This window comes from Hyla sarda, chromosome 6 (genome assembly GCF_029499605.1).
Source record: "Hyla sarda isolate aHylSar1 chromosome 6, aHylSar1.hap1, whole genome shotgun sequence".
Classification (NCBI taxonomy): domain Eukaryota; kingdom Metazoa; phylum Chordata; class Amphibia; order Anura; family Hylidae; genus Hyla; species Hyla sarda.
Genome location: NC_079194.1, coordinates 108,390,354 through 108,410,333, shown reverse-complemented (window position 1 = coordinate 108,410,333; position 19,980 = coordinate 108,390,354). Strand labels below are relative to the sequence as shown.

The window sequence follows — 19,980 nt, the reverse complement described above, 5'->3', positions numbered from 1 at the left end:
ACACAAGTGGGGGAAAACAGATTACAGCATCTGAATTATTATTCCTCTCCTATCATGCGTCTTTGGTTTGCACCAGATAGTACCTGCTCAATGCTGTCTGAGAATTCAGCAGGTAACATGTGTCCTATATTAAATCATCATATTTACCTTGCATGAGTATGGAATACAGTGACTCCTCGACCTACGATGGCCCCGACATACGATAATTTCAACATGCGATGGCCTCTCAGCGGCCATCGCATGTTGAAGGCAGCATCAACATATGATGCTTTTTTATGTCGGGGCCATCGCATAAATGGCTATCCGGCAGCGCTAACTGCTTCAGCTACCGCCGAATAGCCGTTTACGGTGCCCCGTGAGCTCCGGTGATGTCTCTTACCTCTTCGGGATCCCCTGCATCGCCGGCGCTCTCCATCGACGTCATCACGTTGCTGCGCATGCTGTCCCGTCATCCAATAGGAGACATGATGGCGGCGATGCGGGGGAAGCAGAGGCCTTGCCGGAGCGTCGGGGACACCCCGGGGATGCGGCGACAGTGATGGACGGCGACATCCCGGGCAGCGGTGATGGTCCGGAGCAGCGGGGACAGGTGAGTACAACTTCCTCTAACACTGGTCTTCAACCTGCGGACCTCCAGATGTTGTAAAACTACAACACCCAGCATGCCGGGACAGCCAACGGCTGTCCGGGCATGCTGGGTGTTGTAGTTTTGCAACATCTGGAGGTCCGCAGGTTGTAGACCACTGTCCTATACTTTACATTGCACGGATCCCTCAACATACGATGGTTTCAACAAACGATGGTCTGTTTGGAACGGATTACCATCGTATTTTGAGGGATCACTGTATTAACAGGACGCTTCTTTGTCTGTAAAGGTCCTTTAATCTGATAGTCTGGCACAATTTTGCCTAATAAACTGGAACCCTAAACCTAACATGAGTACTTGTTAATAGGATGTGCCCAGACATGGTGGACTTGCCATTGACACTCTGCAGCAAATCTGTAGAAAAACAGGGATACTTCCCTCCAGAAACAGTCCCACATCTCGGCAATCTATAGGTTTTGGTTTGGAATTCTTTGCTCCATTAAAGTCAGTGGAGTGATTTCACAAGTGGGAAATCTGTGAATGAACATGCTGACGATTCTAAATTTCTATCTGAGGACTCTTTTCTGTTCGACAGCAATTCAAACGGTTTAAAATTTTAACACAGTTCAATTGGATAAGAGTCTGCTATGGATTTCTGACTCAGACTGTCCGATGTGAAAATCTGCAGCATCTCAACCACATCTTACTACAGTACACACTTAAGTGAGTCCCCACCTCACATTATATACACAGTATCTCCTATAAACACACAGCCATTAATGTATAAACCTTGGCAACAAAAGTGAGTACACCCCTAAATGGAAATGTCCAAATTGCACCCAAAGTGTCATTATTTTGCGTGGCCACAATTACACTGCTTAAAAAATATAGGGAACACTAAGATAACACATCCTACACCTGAATGAACTAATCATATGAAATACTTTCGTCTTTACATAGTTGAATGTGCTGACAACAAAATTATCAAAATTATCAATGGAAATCAAATTTATCAACTCATGGAGGTCTGGATATGGAGTCACACTCAAAATCAAAGTGGAAAATCACACTACAGGTTGATCCAACTTTGATGTAATGTCCTTAAAACAAGTCAAAATGAGGCTCAGTAGGGTATGTGTGGCCTCCACGTGCTCGTATGACCTCCCTACAACACCTGTGCATGACCTCCCTACAACACCTGATGAGGTGGCGGATGGACTCCTGAGGGATGTCCTCCCAGACTTGTACTAAAACATGTAAAGGCCAGTCTATAGCATCAATGCCTTCCTCTTGCAGGAGCTGCTGATACAATCCAGCCACATGAAGTCTAGCATTGTTTTGCATTAGGATGAACCCGGGGCCAGCCGCACCAGCATATGGTCTCACAAAGGGTCTGAGGATCTCATTTCAGTACCTAATGGCAGTCAGGCTACCTTGGGCAAGCACATGGAGGGCTGTGCGGCCCCCCCCCCAAAGAAATGCAACCCCACACCATTACTGACCAACCACCAAACCGGTCATGCTGGAGGATGTTGCAGGCAGCAGAACGTTCTCCACAGCATCTTTGTCACATCTGTCACATGTGCTCAGTGTGAACCTGCTTTCATCTGTGAAGAGCACAGCGCACCAGTGGCGAATTTGCCAATCTTGGTTTCCTCTGGCAAGTGCCAAATGTCCTCCACGGTGTTGAGCTGTAAGCACAACCCCCACCAGTGGATGTCGGGCCCTCATACCACCCTCATGGAGTCTGTTCTGACCAATTGAGTGGACATATGCCACATGTGTGGCCTGCTGGAGATCATTTTGCAGTGCTCCTTCTGCTCCTCCTTGCACAAAGATGGAGGTAGCGGTCCTGCTGCTGGGTTGTTGCCCTCCTACGGCCTCCTCCATGTCTCCTGATGTACTGGCCTGTCTCCAGGTAGCGCCTTCATGTTCTGGACACTACGCTGACAGACACAGCAGACCTTCTTGCCACAGCTCGCATTGATGTGCCATCCTGGATGAGCTGCACTACCTGAGCCACTTGTGTGGGTTGTAGACTCCTTCTCATGCTACCACTAGATTAAAAGCACCACCAGCATTCAAAAATGACCAAAACACTGCTGGTTAGCTCAGCGGAGCTGTTCGGGACCGCCCCGGTGAAATTGCAGCGTCCCGAAAAACTGAAAGGACAGCGGGAAGTTTCTTACCTTCTTCCCGCCCCCCCCCCCCCTAGAGGGGGCTATAACACTGCATAAAAAAAAGTTTTAAAAAAAAGTTATAAATGGCATTTAACCCCTTCCCTAATTAAAATCTGAATCACTCCCCTTTTCACATAAAAAAAAGTGTGTAAATAAAAAGAAAAACAAACGTATGTGGCATTGCCACATGTGTAAATGTCTGAACCATAAAAATCTATAGTTAATTAAACTGCACAGTCAATGGCATACGTGCAAAAAATGCCAAACGTCCAAAATAGCGTCCTTTTGGCACTTTTTATACCATAAAAAAATGTATAAAAAGCTATCAAAAAGTCTGCTCAAAACTAAAATTGTTCCATTAAATACTTCAGATCACGGCGCAAAAAAATTAGCTTTCACACCACCTCGTTCATGGAAAAATAAAAAAGTTATAGGGGTCAGAAAATTACAATTTTAAAAGTATAAATTTTTGTGCATGTAGTTATTTTTTTAAAGAAGTACGACAAAATCAAACCTATATAAGTAGGGTATCATTTTAATCGTATGGACCTACAGAATAAAGATAAGGTGTCATTTTTACCGAAAAATGTATTGTGTAGAAACGGAAGCCCCCAAAATTTACAAAATGTCGTTTATTCTTCAATTTTGACGCACAACGATTATTTTTTCTGTTTCGCTGTAGATTTTTGGGTAAAATTACTGATGTCATTACAAAGTAGAATTGGTGGCTCAAAAAAAAAAGCCATCATATGGATTTTAGGTGCAAAATTGAAAGGGTTATGATTTTTTAAATGTAAGGAGGAAAAAAATAAAGTGCAAAGTGCTGACAGAAGTGTCAGCAGAAAGCACTGTGGTCAGACAGATATGGAATTCTAAAAGAAAAGAACTTCCTCTGTAATATACAGCAGCTGATAACTACTGGAAGGATTAAGATTCTTAAATAAAAGTAATTTACAAATCTGTTTAACTTTCTGGCACCAGTTGATTTAAAAAACAAAAAAAACAAAAAAGTACCCCTTTAAGTCTTTTGGGCATGGAGTTCACCAGAGCTTCACAGGTTACCACTGAGTCCTCTTCCACTTCTTCATGACCACATCACAAAGCTGGTGGATGTTAGAGACCACTCATCACTGAAAAAGTGATAAATATTAGATGTAGGAGTCTGACTGTGGGGTCTTGCTAGAATGGTGACTCCAATCAAAGCTTAGGACTCTGACAGAAACATCCAAGTATAGTTCTTGGTCAATGAAATTGAAGTTGGTTGGAGAAACAGTTCACATACTAGACTACCTTGCCAAAGTGGTGGGGCTATGGGGTGGGGGACCTTTGTCCCTTCTTCTTTTAAAGGGGTACTCCACTGGAAACCCTTTTTTTTTTTTTTTTTTTTTTAAATCAGCTGTTGCCAGAATGTTATACAGATTTGTAAATTACTTCTATTTAAAAAATCTTAATCCTTCTATTACTTATGAGCTGCTTTATGATCCAAGGGAAGTTATTTTCTATTTGAATTTCCTTTCTGTCTGACCACAGTGCTCTCTGCTGATACCTCAGTCCATTTGAGGAACTGTCCAGAGAAGGATAGGTTTGCTATGGGGATTTGCTCCTACTCTGGGCAGTTCCTAAAATGGACAGAGGTGTCAGCAGAGAGCACTGGGGTCAGACTGGAAAGAACTTCAAAAAGAAAAGAACTTCCTGGGGATCATATAGCAGCTGATAAGTACTGTAAGGATGAAGATTTTTAAATAGAGGCAATTTACAAATCTGTGTAACTTTCTGGAACCAATTGATTTAAAAAAAAAATATGTTTTCCAGTGGAGTACCCCTTTAATCTGTAGTGTACACAGTGGTTGGACCCACTCCCGTACACACACACACACACACACACACTTATTTACTTTTTTTTTTTTTCAACATTTGGATGCTTTTGGTTAGCTCTTTACCATACCACACAGTGTTTCCAATGTTAGGCTAGAACACCCCTTTAACATGTCCTCAATTTGAGTTTTTTTTTATTTATTTTTAGTAGAACCACAGGAGATCTGTGTGTGTTACGGCCCTAATATAAGGCTAAAATGTGTGTATTATATGGTCAAGTTGCAGCATCCTACATCAACAATTGAGAATAGTTTTTCCCTTGTACTGTTTTTGGTACATTTTGCCCTCCACATTGTTTTCAATGGGGAAAATGAGTAGAAAGCCTGTTAAAAAGGCAAAACTTCATTGCCATGTGCAAAAATAAAAACTTTTCGGCATTCTGACAACATGGCCGCCATTTATCATTTTAGGTGTAAGTGAAGTATTTTTCTACACCTTTTTTTGTGTGCTGGTAATGTGTAGGAGCACCAGATTTAAATGGTCTAAATGGTCACAGAGCAAATTTCTCTCTTCACATACACCATAAAGCTATGCCAAGTCTGGACTGGTGTAGTTTTAGAGACTTTTCAGTGGCTTTGCACCTTATCATAAAAAGGCGCAGTTCATAAAACCCTTCCATATCGTGTGTATTGCCAAAATCAGCAGAAATGTGTAAACCAAAAGGTGCAAAAAAGGCGCAAATAAACCCTGCTTGCGTCTTTTTTGCGCCTTTTCTAGACACGAAAAACTGTCTAAAGACAGTGATAAATGTCGGCCCTAATGCGCATGCATTGTACTTCTGTGTCTATTTTTAGTGAAAACCAGCCCTCTCCGGGATATGATGAACTGTACAGTGTGGCTCCTGATGTTCCCTGACCTTTGAGTCCCGCTTCTGCCCATCCCATTAATTTAGTGCTCCACACTCTTTATATTATGCTGATTAAGACCTTATTTTTCCTTAGTATTGAACATTTGCAGCCAGTGGACACTTACATGGTATCAAACAATTGAATTGTAGGACTAAGGACAGATGAGACAATTGAAGGAAGGGTGGGCACGGGGACTTTGGGTGGTTCAGTTGAGCGTATCTGCACATTTGTAGCAAGGATAAAGTGAAAGATCTATGAGAAGGGAACCAAGTATTTCTGTACAGCAGGGAACATGAGTATTCGGGGCCCCGTGTGTGACCCCTGGCCCTTTAATAAGGATACACCTGACATTTGCTGATAGATTGACAAGTGAATCCTGCATTGCAGCTTTGTCTAGTTTTACTATGTTGTACATTTCTACTTATTCTGTCAATATCACTTTCCTGCAAAATCCTGCCAGTTACGCCTCACTGACCCTGGCAACTAGCGGTAGTATTCAGGAGTCTTTCACTAAACCCCTGGTTCCAACCTGTATCTGTCCACTATCTGATCTTCTGCCCAGAGCTTTTATATGCTGATATAAGTGCATACAGATATCTTTAGGTGATATTGTGTTATAGCTGATGATGAATGTCCACCATGTTAATAAAAGATTAAAGTGACAAAAAAAAGAAAATCATAATTTTTACAGAATATTAGTTTCTATTGGTCATCTGGACATGGACTGTTCTATTGTACTAGATATAGGATTGAGTTTTGTCATCTTTTTATACATATATGTATCCCCCATTTTATATATTGTACATAAAGTAGGGCCTGTTTTACAAAAGACTCATAATGATATGACTATCTTATAGGAATATGGGAGAAAGCCTATGCTAGGGTGAATATGCAAACCCCATGCACGGTGACTGCACTGGGGTCCTGGGTACAAATCTGCACAAATCCTTTGTTCCTCCATATTAGTCAACCATGTAATGTATGGGGGAGGGGGTTTCCATCTCTTCCCATTTGGACTTCATCTTTCCCAATCCTTTTGTTCTCACTCGCCAAGCATGCATGTGTATGGGGAGTTCAAAAGAGATAGCTGTTGGCTGAGTGAGCCTTCGGCAGACCAGTATCATGCACGTATGGCTTGCTTAAAGGGGTACTCTGGTGGATTTTTTTTTTTATCAGCTGGTGCCAAAAAGTTAAACAGATTTGTAAATTACTTCTATATAAAAATCTTAATTTTTCCAGTACTTACCAGATGCTGTACGCTGTAGAGGACATTATATAGTTCTTTTTTTGTCTGACCACAATGCTCTCTCCCTCTGTGTCAGGAACTGTCTAGAACAGGAGCAAATCCCCACAGCATGACAGTTCCTGACATGGACAGAGGTGTCAGCAGAGAGCACTTCCTGTGGAACACAGCAGCTGTTGGGTGTGTCTCACTTCCAGAGTTGTCCAGAGAGAGAGGAGAGAAGGAGTTTTTTCCAGCAACCTTTTCCCCAGGAGGGTGGCAGACTCCTGGGAAGAGCCTCCTGCTATGGACCCACGGCCTTCCACCTCCCGTACTAGGCCGGCGGGGGGTGGGAGTGAGAGAGTTACGGCCGATTCCAAGGACGGGGTCAGAAGATCCAGCAGGCTCCGCAGTAATGTGGAGCCCACTCCCCCGTCCATCGCTGGAAACCGCAAGGCATACGGTAGGAAGATAACTGTTGTGTCTTCAGGGACTGTTTCTAATGTTACGGAACCCCAGCAATGGGGGGTGAAGGGACCCAGGGAGTCGCTTGCCACGTTTGGATCCCGCATGCAGGCAAAGCTGGTGGAATACGAACAGCTGGGAAAGAAGCTGAAAGTGTTAAGGGAGGATCTGAAGTTTGCCCGCTACCAGACAGATAACTCTGCCAAGGCCATGAGGGCTAAGTTTGCGGCTAGAGTGTGCGAGCTGAAGGCAGAGGAGCAGGAGGTGGTGAGAGCCCGAATGCAGATCATAGAGGGAGCGGGTATGTTTAAAGAAAAATTTAAAAACGAGGACCGCTATAAAATCATGCGGACCCCTGTGAAGGAGGAAGAGGATAGTCAGGGGGAGGAAGAACACCTGTGTGATACAGAGGAGAAGATGGAGGAAGGTGGTGAGGGAGATGGCGGCAGTGAGGGTGATGAGAGTGAGGGGGATGTGTGTGATACCCCGTGTACCCCTAAGACCTCTGTCACCCCAAGTGCAGAATATATTAACCCTGCCCAAGTCGCCTTACCAACCACCTCAGAGGAAAGCGACAGTAGTGATGGTGGTGACAGCGGCCCAGTCGGTGGGGGGCTCCTGCGGGCCATAGTGATGCAGGAGTCACCCACCCGTCTGGAAAATTTCAGTTTTGGCCAGGACCTGGGCCCTGAGGAGAATAAAAGGAAGAAAAAGAACAGGAGGAAGAAAAAGGCTGAGGAGCAAGTCATGTTTGTTTTCTCCCCTATCCAGCAGTCTGGGCCACCTGAGAAGTTGGTTCAGACTGCTGGGCCCCCCACCCTGCCAGATCCAGTTTCTGCTGTGGAACGGGACCAGCACGGGGGGTACAGTGCTGCATCCAACATGGCCGTGGGTGCTACAGTCACGCATCCTGCTGGTAGGGAAGAGCAGGATGGGTTAATGGTGGGTGTCCCTGGCATTGTTATCAGCTCTGCAGGGCACTCCCCTGAGAGGGGGGGGGAGTGTCCAGGCACCGGGACCCGCTGCTGATCCCGTGCAGTCAGGCGCAGTGTGTGGCATGGACGCTGTAGGGATTTCCCCTGTGAGGGAGGAGGGTCCCTGCAAGTCAGTGGCAGGTGGAGGGGCAGAGGTGCGCTTGGAGGGGCAGCCTCGGCCTCGGGATGTGATGTCTGCGGTGACATCCCACATGGAGGAGGAATCAGCATCGCCGACAGAGATCCAGCTAAAGCATGTCCTGGCCAGCCCAGAGGTAGTGGGTGAAGCAGCGGCTGATCCCAAAAACACTGCTAATAAAACCAAAAGCAATGTCACTACAAGGTGTGTGAATGATGGGAGTAGTAGTGCTGTGGATGAAAGGAGTGTATGTGGGAGTGATGGTGGAGTGAATGTGAGGAGTGGTAATGGAGTGAATAGGAGGAGTGGTAGTGGTGCAGATGGGAGGAGTGGTAGTGGAGTGAATGGGCGGGGTGGCAGTGATGCAGATGGGAGGAGTGGTAGTGGAGTGAGTGGTGGTGGTGGATTGAATGGGAGGAGTGGTGGTGGTGGTGCAGATGGGAGTGGTGGTAGTGGAGTGAATGGGCGGGGTGGTAGTGGAATGAGTGGGAGTGGTGAAGATGGGAGGAGTGATAGTGGAGTGAATGAGAGGAGTAGTAGTGGTGTGTATAATAGTGACGTTTGTGGCAGTGCAGGTGGTTTAGGTGGGGCCGTAGGGACAGGGTCTGGTCCGGCTGCCCCCTCGGTCGCCAGGAGTTATGCCAGCATGGCGGCCGGGGGTTCAGTGGGATCTTTACCTCCTGTATCTGGTGACGGTCAGTTGCAACGGCGCCTCCTGGAGGCACTAAAGAGAGGAGAAAGGACGCTCCAGGTAGAGGGAAAGGAGATGGACCTATCTTTCTGGGTGGAGAGACATGGTCTGGGAGCATTCCGACAGAGAAATGGGGAGACTGTATGGTCCCTCCAGACACCCGGGCAGGAGGTAGGTCGCAGGAATGTGGCCCGTCTGGTCTGGAAAGGCGAAGATGCGTGCCCCCAAAGGGGCAAAGTGGTGGAGCTTCTCTTCCAGATGGGTTTCAGGGCTAGGGACATCTTTGCCCTGATCCACCCTTTCGGCTCCTCTGAGTTTGACGTCAGCTTTGTTAGGCCGGAGGGACTAGATCTCTTCTGGTCTAATTATGAGCTGGTGAAAAACGAGCCCGGATGGCGAGATTTCGCTGTAAAAGCGGTATCTCGTCAGAGTATGGTAAAGAAAGTGACCGTTTTGACCCGTAACGAGTCACTTTCTTGTTATGACATTATGACCTGGCTGGGCAGGTACGGGGAGGTGACGGACATCCCCCGGAAAAACTTTGATGAGCACAATATATGGTCTGGGGCCTGGACGTTTTCCGTCCGTCTCAGGCGTTCCGGGAACACTGTCACCCACATTCCTTCGGCCGCCTTCCTGGGACGCGACAGAATTCAGATCTTCTACCAGGGGCAGCCGAAGCTGTGTCACAGGTGTGGTGACCCAAACCACTTTAGTGCCAACTGCACTCAGCAGATATGCGCCCTCTGCTGTGGGGTGGGTCACCTGGCGGCCACCTGTGGGCAGATTCGGTGTAACTTGTGTGGTGACTTAGGTCACCCGTTCATCCGGTGTCCGCGCTCGTTCTCTAATGCTGTGACCGCCCCGTCTGGGGAAAGCCTAACAGTTGCCCCGGCGGGGGAGGGGACCAGTGGAGGAGAGGGGGCACCAAAGCCAGTGAAGGAAAAACATAAGACCCCCTCTATGCGGAGGCGAGAGGAGAAGCGCAGGTTGGAGAGGGCCCTTGAGAATGCCCAGGTGCCAGGGGTAGCTCGGGGTCCCACTCCAGACACTGGCTCAGAAGGAGGTCAGAATAACTCTGAGGCTTTGGGTGAGGCCAAACTGGACGAGGAGATAGGGAGACTGCGTAGGGAAGAAGGTCAAGATGCTCCTTCCTCCAGTCATACCTCTGAATCCGAAACTGTGGATGAGGAGGAGGAGGAGGGGCAGACAGTAAATGGTGGCCAGAAAAAGAAGAGGAGGAAGAAGTGTAAGAGTAAGGTGGCGCCGTCCTCCTCTTCAATTGTAGCCTCAGACCATAGAAGGAACAACTCAGTCTCTGACCCTCTGATCGTCCTTTCGAATCGATATGAGGCCCTCGGGGATACCATCTCCCCTCCTCTTCTCGAGGGTCAGGAGGCAGTGCGGCCTCCAGGAGGTACCGAGCCTCCTTCCTCTGGGGTAGTTTCCTCAGGGGGAGAGGTAACACCAGGTGCCGGAGGTAAAGATCCTGGGATGGATATGTCCCAGAGTTTAAAAAGAAGTAAAGGGTCTTCCTCTGATTCCGATGGGGGTGGAGGGAAGGAGAGGAAGAAGGTTTAAGGGGTGAGGCCATCTAACTCAATCACCCATGATGGCGGCACTCACCCCACTGACGCTGGCATCTATTAACTGTGCCAGTATAAAGTCAGATACGGCTAGATTTGCAGCCTTTGATTTTCTCGGCCGTGTTGAAGCCGACATTTTCTTTTTACAAGAGACCAGGTTGTCAGATCTTGCCTCTCTGGCAAAAGCCAGGAGAGAGTGGAGGCGCGGTCCCTCCCACTGGTCTCTTGCGGCTGAGCCGTATAGTGGGGTGGCGGTCTTTTTTTCCGCTCCTGTTGAATGCAGACAGGTTATTGAGCTAGAAATGGGGAGGTGCCTGATCATTGATGTCTTCATGAAGGGACAAGAGCTCCGGCTCATTAACATCTACGCCCCGCAAACTAAGCGGGGCCGTAAAGATCTCTTTATGAGGATTAAGCCCTTTCTTTTTACGAGTCGGCAGGTGATCTTTGGAGGGGACTTCAATAATGTCACGAGGTCCCAGGATAGGAGAGGCTCCAATGGTCCACTGACTTGCGATAGTGTGGCACTAATTAGCATAACTAGAGAAGCTCGCCTAGAGGACGCCCACATCCGGAGCCCCTCGGGCCACGCGGGTTTCACCTATCATCAAGGTAGCCGCAGGTCTAGAATAGACAGGTTTTATTTAAAGGAGGAAGCTGTCTCTTCCGCAGTGTCCGTGGTTGAGGTGGAGTTCTCCGATCACTGTATGATTTTGTTTTCCCTGAATGTTTCAGAGACCCCCCGGATGGGTAAAGGTTATTGGAAGCTGAATTCGTCCCTCCTGGTGGAAGCGGAGGTAAGACAGTCCTTTGAGGATTTTCTTCAGAGTCAGGTACCTTTACTGGATCTTTGTAGTAATAAGCTGGAGTGGTGGGAGATATTCAAGAAGCGGGTTGCGGGGTTCTTCCGCCAGCTCTCGAGCCTCAGGTCCCTGAACAGGTATCGCTTGTATCAGGGTCTGAGGAGGAAACTCGAGCTTCTTGTCTCGACTGGAGGTAGCCGAGAGGATATCTCCAGAGTGAAATCCTTGCTGATGAGGTGTCAGTACGATAGGCACGCATCTTTGGTTTTTGAGAGGGATTTCGGGAAGTACCGCTCGCCCGACCCTTACAGAAAATGTAAGATGTCAGTGAGTAGTAAAGTCATTTCAGGACTGATCGATAGTACAGGATCTCTGAATCGGTCCAGATCGGGGATCTTGGAGGTCGTCAGATCCTTCTACTCGCACCTCTTGGGAAGGAAGGATCTAGATCGAGACGGAATGTCGGTTTTCCTGGCTGAAACCTTTCCTGAGCCAGGGGTAGACCCCTCTCTTGATGTTTTGGCAGAAGAAATCAGGGAAGAGGAAGTGAGACTGGCGATCGAGGGGCTTGCCCCTAAGAAGTCGCCAGGTCCGGATGGCTTAACATCCGAGTGGTACAGGACCTTTAAGGAGTCTTTAGCTCCCCTCTTGACTGAGGTATTCAATGAGTGTCTCTCCTCGGGCACTCTGCCGAAGTCAATGAGGAGGTCAGCCCTGATTCTCCTGTCAAAGGGTAAAGATCCTAGCCGGATTGAGAATTGGAGGCCCATAGCTCTTCTCAATACGGACAGGAAGCTTCTGGCCAAGATACTGTTTAATCGGCTGGTGAAGTTTGCACCCTGGCTCCTTTCGGGGGCCCAGCACTGCTCTGTTCCAGGCCGAGGCACCTTAAGTGCTGTCCTCAGTGTCAGGGAGGCAGTGGAGCTGAGTAGTGCGGGTCTCTGGAAGGGGTACATGCTCTCCTTGGATCAGGCCAAAGCATTTGATCGGGTGAACCATGACTACCTCTGGTCCGTCCTACTGAGATATGGCTTACCAAGTACTTTTGTTAATTGGCCTAAGATCTTGTATGCAGGGGCAGAGAGTTTCCCGCTTGTGAACGGTTGGTCTGGCCTCTCTTTTGAGGTGGGGTCCGGAGTCCGTCAGGGTTGTCCTTTGAGCCCGCTTTTATACGTGTTTGCGATCGATCCCTTCGTCCGGAGGGTAGATTGTGGGCCGTTGGCGGGAGTCGGGATGAGTCTGGCGGAGCTGGATGTCGCCCAGAGAGTGGTGGCATACGCTGATGATGTCACCATTTTCGTGTCCTCGAGAGAGGAGGTCGATGTGGTGATGTCAGAAGTGGACCGCTACTCTGAGGCATCCGGGTCTAAGATCAACCGGGATAAGTGTGAGAGTCTCTGGCTGGGAGGGGGAGATCCCACGTTTGATCTCCCGGACACCCTTCCAGGGCCCCAAGAGTCAGCAAAAGTTTTGGGCATCACTTTCGGCCAGGATGATTATCCCACCAAAAACTGGGATGGTAAGCTCCAGGATGCCGCTCAGAAGGTGGACCAATGGAAGGGTTGGTCCATGACCCTCAGGGAAAGGGTACACCTGATCAAATCGTACCTGCTCCCCTTGTTTATCTATCTGGGCAGTGTATGTATCTTGCCAGAGGCTTACTACACTAGGATCTACAGCCTGTTTTTCCAACTGTTATGGGGGAACAGGATGAACCTAGTCAAGAGGGAGGTTACGTACCGCACGAGGAGACTAGGGGGTTTATCTATGGTAAATCCTGTGGTGTTCTTAACAAACACCTTCTTGAAAGCTAACATCTCAAACCTCTGGTCAGAGAGGGCTCCTCCGTGGGTAATCTCCTGCAGGGAATGGTTTCGGCCTTTCTTCCAGGAATGGGAGACAGGAGGGCAAGTGAAGGACCTCCGTACGCCACACGGATATCTTCCGGCTTATGCTACCCCAACTCTGAAGGCGATACGTCGGTGGGGTCTGGGAGTGTGGGAGATCAGGACCCAGTCAAGGCAGTTCCTTGACAAACGGGTTCTGTTGACCCACTTCCAGAAGCCTCTGGCGCTCAGGGACTGCCCAGGTCGGGATCTGAGGGTGGGGTTGTACCTTTTAAACATGAAAAGGATCCCCCAGAAGTTTTGGGACTTGGCCTGGCGCTGCTTTCAGGGGAAGCTATATGTGAGGGACAATTTGAAGTGTAGGAGCTCTGATGACCGGGGATGTCCCAGAGAAGAGTGCGAGGACATGCTGGAAAGCATGGACCACTTCCTGCTTCATTGTCCCTTTAATATAGGGGTCTACAACCGGGTGGGTGCTTCCATTGGCTGGAGTCAACTTGCCGGCCTTACCTATCCGGAGTGGGCTTATGGGGCATTCAGGAACCTGGGTGGCCGAGACCGGGGCACTTTATTTGTAGTCAGCTTAGTAGTTAGGTACTACACGTGGAACGCACGGTGTCTAGTATCTACACAGCGGAAAGTCCTCTCCGAGGTGGAGGTCTGTAGGAACATCACCGGTGACCTCGGGAAGATCAGGTCTTTGGAGTATGGCAGTCTTGGTACCAGCAGGGCTTCTCTCCTGTGGAGAGGTTTTTCATTTGATGTGCCCTAGGTACTAGACCTCTTGGGTAGAGTACCCCTTTTTCTGGTTAGGGATAGCAATGTAGGGACAGAGAGAGGGTGAGTGCAGGGTCAGTTTGTTGAAGGGATAACAGTAGGGTGAGTCGTAGGGAAAAGTTAGTGGAGAGAGTTTATAAAGTAACATCAGGATTGCCATCCTTCTTCCTGGTGGTGGGCTATGCATGTACACCCTAGTCTTTTTGTTTTGTTTTCAGAATATGGATTGCGTAAAGGGCTTACAGGCGACCGAACTTGGGCCTAAGGTGGGTTGTATTGTTTTGTATATGTTATGTTATGAAGTTGTATTTGTATAGTTGGTTTGGGTATAGATTAGGTTGGGTGGGGGAATTGGTGGGTTGGTGGATGTTTGGAGGGGCTGGCATGGGTCAGTTGTGGACTGGACTCGATATCCATGGACTATGGACTCTGACTCATGTCAATGTGGGTGGTTGTGTGGGTAATGGGTTAGTCTAGTGTAGGATGTGTTTTGTAGGTGTATATTTTGGTTTGTTGGTGTATATAGTTTATATATGTATTTGCATTTAGGTTATGTATTTGTGTTTTTATATTCGTATTGTATATATTATTATATAGTATGGATTGGTTATCTTATTTGAGGGGATGGGGATAGGCAGTCGGATCAGATTTAGTTAGCATTTTTATATTACTTTAATTTAATATTGGTTGTATTATGGTAGTGTATATTAAAAAAAGGGTGTGTATGTGTATGTTTATGTATGTATGTGTGTATATATATATATATATATATATATATATATATGTATATATATATATATATATATATATATATATATATATATATGTGTATATATGTGAGGGAAAAAATTTAATTTTAGTAAAAAAAAAATAATAATAAAAAAAAATATATATATATAAAAAAACATATATAAAAAAAAAAAAGGGGGGGGGGTGGTGGTGGTGGTGGGGGTTTTGGGGTGGGTTAGTTGTGAATGTAATGTGTGGTTGAGTTTTACCAAGTCTGGTTGTTTTTAGTTAAAGCTAAGTAAAGCTATTTTTATGTTTATGTAAAGAATGTGTGGGTATGTGTGTGTGATAGTATTTTTGATAATTTATATGTAGGAATAATGTTATGTGTTTAGTTAGTTTAGTTAAGTTGGGCTGGCCAGTTAGGCAGGTTTTGTTGTGTTGTGTTTTGTTAATGCTAGTTAAGCCTGTTTTTCTGTTTTGTTAAGTTTTTATATATTTATAATAAAAAGAGCGTCAGCAGAGAGCACTGTGGTCAGACAGAAAAGAACTATACAACTTCCTCTGCAGCATACAGCAGCTAATAAGTACTGGAAGAATTAGAATTTTTATATAGAAGTCATTTACAAATCTGTTTAACTTTTTGCCACCAGTTGATTAAAAAAAAATTTCCCACCGGAGTACAACTTTAAAGTGTACCTGTCACTTCAGTCAAACTTTGACATGTCCCCAACCAATTGCTAGAGAAGCATGTGGCTAAGCACGTTCTCTTCATGCTCTTCATCTGTGGGACCTAGATGGTTCCATAGTCTTGCATTAGGTGAACATATCGGTCACGTAGTGCAGAGCTGGGAAAGAAAGCGCTATCGATCACTTCTGTTGGCTCTATCTAGGGATTGATCAAAATGTTCAGTATGTCTCTCCAACATATTTACATTTTTTAAAAGGACATGGCCCATTTAATTTTAGCTTCCTACAATTATCCCATGTCTACTGTAGAGTACATTCACACTACCCAAATTTTGCCAAGAAATTTCCACATGGAGATTCTGGGCGGATTTCTCCTCTGGAATCAGGGCATAATGTCCGGATAGACATTAACGGGGTATTCCCGGAATGAAAAAACAGGCCTTTTTTCTTTCAAAGACCTCTCCCTGTTTGTCTTCAGTTTGGGTGTGGTTCTGCAGCTCAGTTCCATTGAAGTGAATGGAGCCAAGTGGAAACAAGGAGGGCACTGTCTTTGAAAGAAAAAAGGCCTGTTTTTTTAGACAAATGCCCTATGTGTGCTGTAAGTTTTGGTGGCGGGGCCGCACGTCACAGTCACGCCAGCATACAGCTCCGCCTCCAAAACTCACTGCACACATAGGGCTGCCGCCGGAAAGCCTTGTGTGTATGGTGAGCGAGGGCTACGCAGCGTATTTCCCGCTGCTGCTGCAGATTTTGCGGAGTGTGAAAAACGCTGCGTATATGCCAGCTGGGAATGTACCCTTAAGCGCCATCCCATGCACTACAGTGCATTCCAGAGACTTTACCGGTGGATTCCACTGAAAGGTTGAACCTGTATAATCCTCCAGTGGAATCAAAATCCTCATCGGAAGTTCCGCAACAGAACATCCAACCTGTGAAAAGAGCAGCAGGATCTCATTGAAACTAATAGGAGGCTGCTGCAAGCAAAATTCACCCAAAATTTTCTTGTGGACTATCCAGATGAAATTTACGTGGTGTGAACGGGGCCTCAATGGAACAATGTTACTGTCTTCTTGAAAAATTATAACCCGGTTCTAAGGAACACCTGGAAATGTTGACCCTCAGGATCTATTAGCTTGTATGAACTATACTGAGAAAAGTCTTCCTAGGAGGCACACAAATGGAAACATGCTGTTCCTCCAACATATGCACTACAACTACAATAATCCAAAAAGTGTAATAGTAAATTTTGATTTGTTGCCCATAGCAACCAAGCTCAGTTCAGCTTTCATTTTATCAAAATTTGTTAAGTTATGAAAGCTGAGTTGTGATTGGTTACAATGAGCAACAAAGACACGATTACTGTTTTTGATCATGTCCCCCATTATTTATTGGATACGCTGAGAGTTGTTCTTCTACAATTCTTTCAACCACATATAAAGCAAATCCTGATAAGAGCCCATGTGTGTCCAGATGATTCTCACTTCCTTCCTTCCTACAGCAGGGAGCAAGTGGTTAAGTGTCCGTAGCGAGCCACGCTGCTTGCCGTATATATTATATGTAAAACGTGTTTATAATAGTGATGAAAGCCGTGCAGAGTCTGGCAATGTCACGCCATTCATATTATGGAAGAAAGAACCTCATGACCGAACCGACAATTGATAGCAGTAGTGCTTTGGTGGCGTTGAGCCAAATAAATTCAACTTTTACTCTATCCAAGTGAGACGTGTGCCAAGCGGACTTGTATGCTGTTACGCTGCATGTTCTTAAATATCTAGAGCGATACAGCTCATTCCGCGGCTATTCAGGGAGATCTCACACAGATTATAGTGCTGGCTGAGGGTAATGGGTTACACTCCGGATCTGTTTGTAGCACTATAAATCCCAGCATGTTCTACTTAGAAATAATTTAAGTATTGTTTGCATTAAAAGGAACCTATTATTGTAAATAAAGTATGTAGCTCCATACATTGGCATGAAATCATATTATTGGTTCCGTTATTAGCACAGTTGTTGTCTTTTCTCCTTGGCGTTGTGTTAACACATGCCTGAATGCTCCAGACCAGCAAACTGCCAAAACTGCTGCTGTTAGGGTGAAAATACTCCGACTGTCAGCCACATGCGAGTGGAATGCGGCAAAATGTTTTTCGACAAACACGTGCCCTGATTGGTGGCTGCATTTTAGATGTATGAGGCCGACAGCCTATGTGTTTTTGCCTTATAGAGGCGGTCACACTTGATGATGGTCAGTTAAAGGGAACCTGTAATCAGTTTTATGCTGCCCAAAGCACGGGTGCAGACAGGGTGAGGCCAGCACACTATAAATCTTTCTATTACACTTGGGAATTTTAGAGTAATCATAATTAAAAAATACCGATTGAACCCAGGTAACTAGTCATGGTGGAGGGTCCCCAAGGCTGCTCTTCGCCCTGCCGGCCTGAGCAACTTGTCTTTTCCTATAAATGTATAGGGAGAGACATGAGGAAGAGCGACCCACCCCCATGACTAGTTACCCAAGTCACAGCAGGATTTTTAAACTATGATTATTCTGAAACGCCTGAGCATATCAGAATAATTCATAATGTCCTGGTATTACACTGCCTACACCAGTTATATAATGCCCCTGGTAGCATAAAATGGATGCATTTGATTAGCAGCATCTGACTGCTACTTACCCTCTTAATACCTATGGAAGCAGAAAGGGTGTAATTTTGTGGGCAGTATTTGACTATATTATCTTATCATATAAATATGTGTACCAGGAAAATTAAATGGGAGGGGAATACTTTCCCTCATTTAACCAGCTCTGTATATCATATGTTTATTTATTAACCCATAGTTCCCCACTGGCCATTTCAATCCAGGCCTTTGGCATGAGGAACTCAGTTACCACTAAAACAGATAATGTTGTGAAGCCCTTGGAAGCCATAAGCAGGCCTTAATAAACATGTTAATGCCACCATGCTAAATGACATTTCAGATTTCGGGTTCGCGTCTAGACGATCCATACTGTAAAACAAAGCTGATGCTTAAAGCTGGTGCATTAATCACCCCCTTAACAACAGGTAATATGCATAATTTATGACGGTATAATGCTATCTTTCTGATATTTATGATGGATAATGCTCAGTTTTCCCATTGTGCTGCTGCTTTAAATTATACCAAAAGGAAAATTAATGAGAAAGTAGATTTATGACTTTCATTTGTTTGTCAATTCAGAAATTAATTGGGTGTTAATTTTAGTAGTCCCTCATCAGGCCGGGTCTGTAGGATGTAGGCAGCCCTTCGCATTCATTGAATCCTACCTCTCATTTTCTGCGGGTCACCAGCTTTGCATACATTAAACAGCCCCGAGGCTTACTCTCTTGATTACTTCTTGAACCGCCTCGTACGCCTTCCTGTAATGATTATGAAAATTCACTATAGGGTAATAGTAGCTAAACAAATCCCATTGTACATTTCATTTCGCATGTACAGCTGCGTGCCTGATTTCTTTTCTCCCTCTTGTGTTTTCTATAGTAGTTGCTTATTTTCATACTTCATGGGAATTGGTGCATCATTCTGTTGCTGTCAAAGTATTTTTATCTCATAATCAACCCTTTTTCCCTTCTGTTCTCATTATTTTACATTGGGGATTAATTGTGTGGTTGATTTTAAATAATATCGTAAGATATATCCAGGCTGTTTCTGCTATTGCAGCACCATCCTATTTACTGGACTCTGGATGAACTATAATACTGTAGGTGACCCATAGACCAGAATAGCATTTTTATGGAAAAATGTGGACCCTATTTTTTTTTACTGATGTAGTTCATGACATGTCACAAAGTTAGGCTTTGCAGCTAATGAATAATCTCTGCAATTGCACCATTGAGGGTAAAGGGGCTCTTCTACATACAACAGAGATAGCCAAGTACAGTGCTCAGCTATCTCCTCCAGGCCTATTCAGTTGAATGGAGGGGCAGTGTGTATGTTGGACTGGTGCTCCATTCAAATGGAGCACACAGTATGCCCTTTTTTCTGTAAATCGTGGGGACCCCTACAATCAAACAATGCATTAGAGACCGGATCGGGATGGCTTGGAAACAACTGCTGGCAGACACAACTTAAAATGAATCAAATAAACCCCAAAAAGATACAAGAATTTACATTTGCAGAATCTGTCCACTGATGGAAGGAGATGTATCAAAACCTGTGCAGAGGAAAAGTTGCTGAGTTGCCCAAAGCAACCAATCAGATTGCTTATTTACTTTTTCACAGGTCTCTTCAAAAATGAAAGAAGCAATCTGATTGGTTGCCATGGGCAACTGCACCACTCTTCCTCTACACAGGTTTTGATAAATCTCCCCCATGGTCTTTAACCTTACAGCTATCAGCCCCACCAGCCACAAGGGCAACACAGGAACAGTCCATCCTGCTATGTTTAACTACTAATTTAAATATTGTAAGTCCTAGGGGAGTCCTCCCCTAGGACTTGTTATGGCCTCTTCTTGGCCCATATTGTTATATTCTACTCATGTCCTGCTGACCCCCAGTTGTCTATTTTTAGTATTCCCAGACATCCCAGACAC

The 19,980-nt window shown here is 45.7% G+C and overlaps 1 protein-coding gene across 6 annotated transcripts in view; it reads left to right on the top strand.

The window, feature by feature from the left end:
- Positions 1-19,980, top strand: part of FOXP1 (forkhead box P1) — an 837,055-nt gene that overhangs the window by 496,983 nt on the left and 320,092 nt on the right. The window lies entirely within an intron of this gene.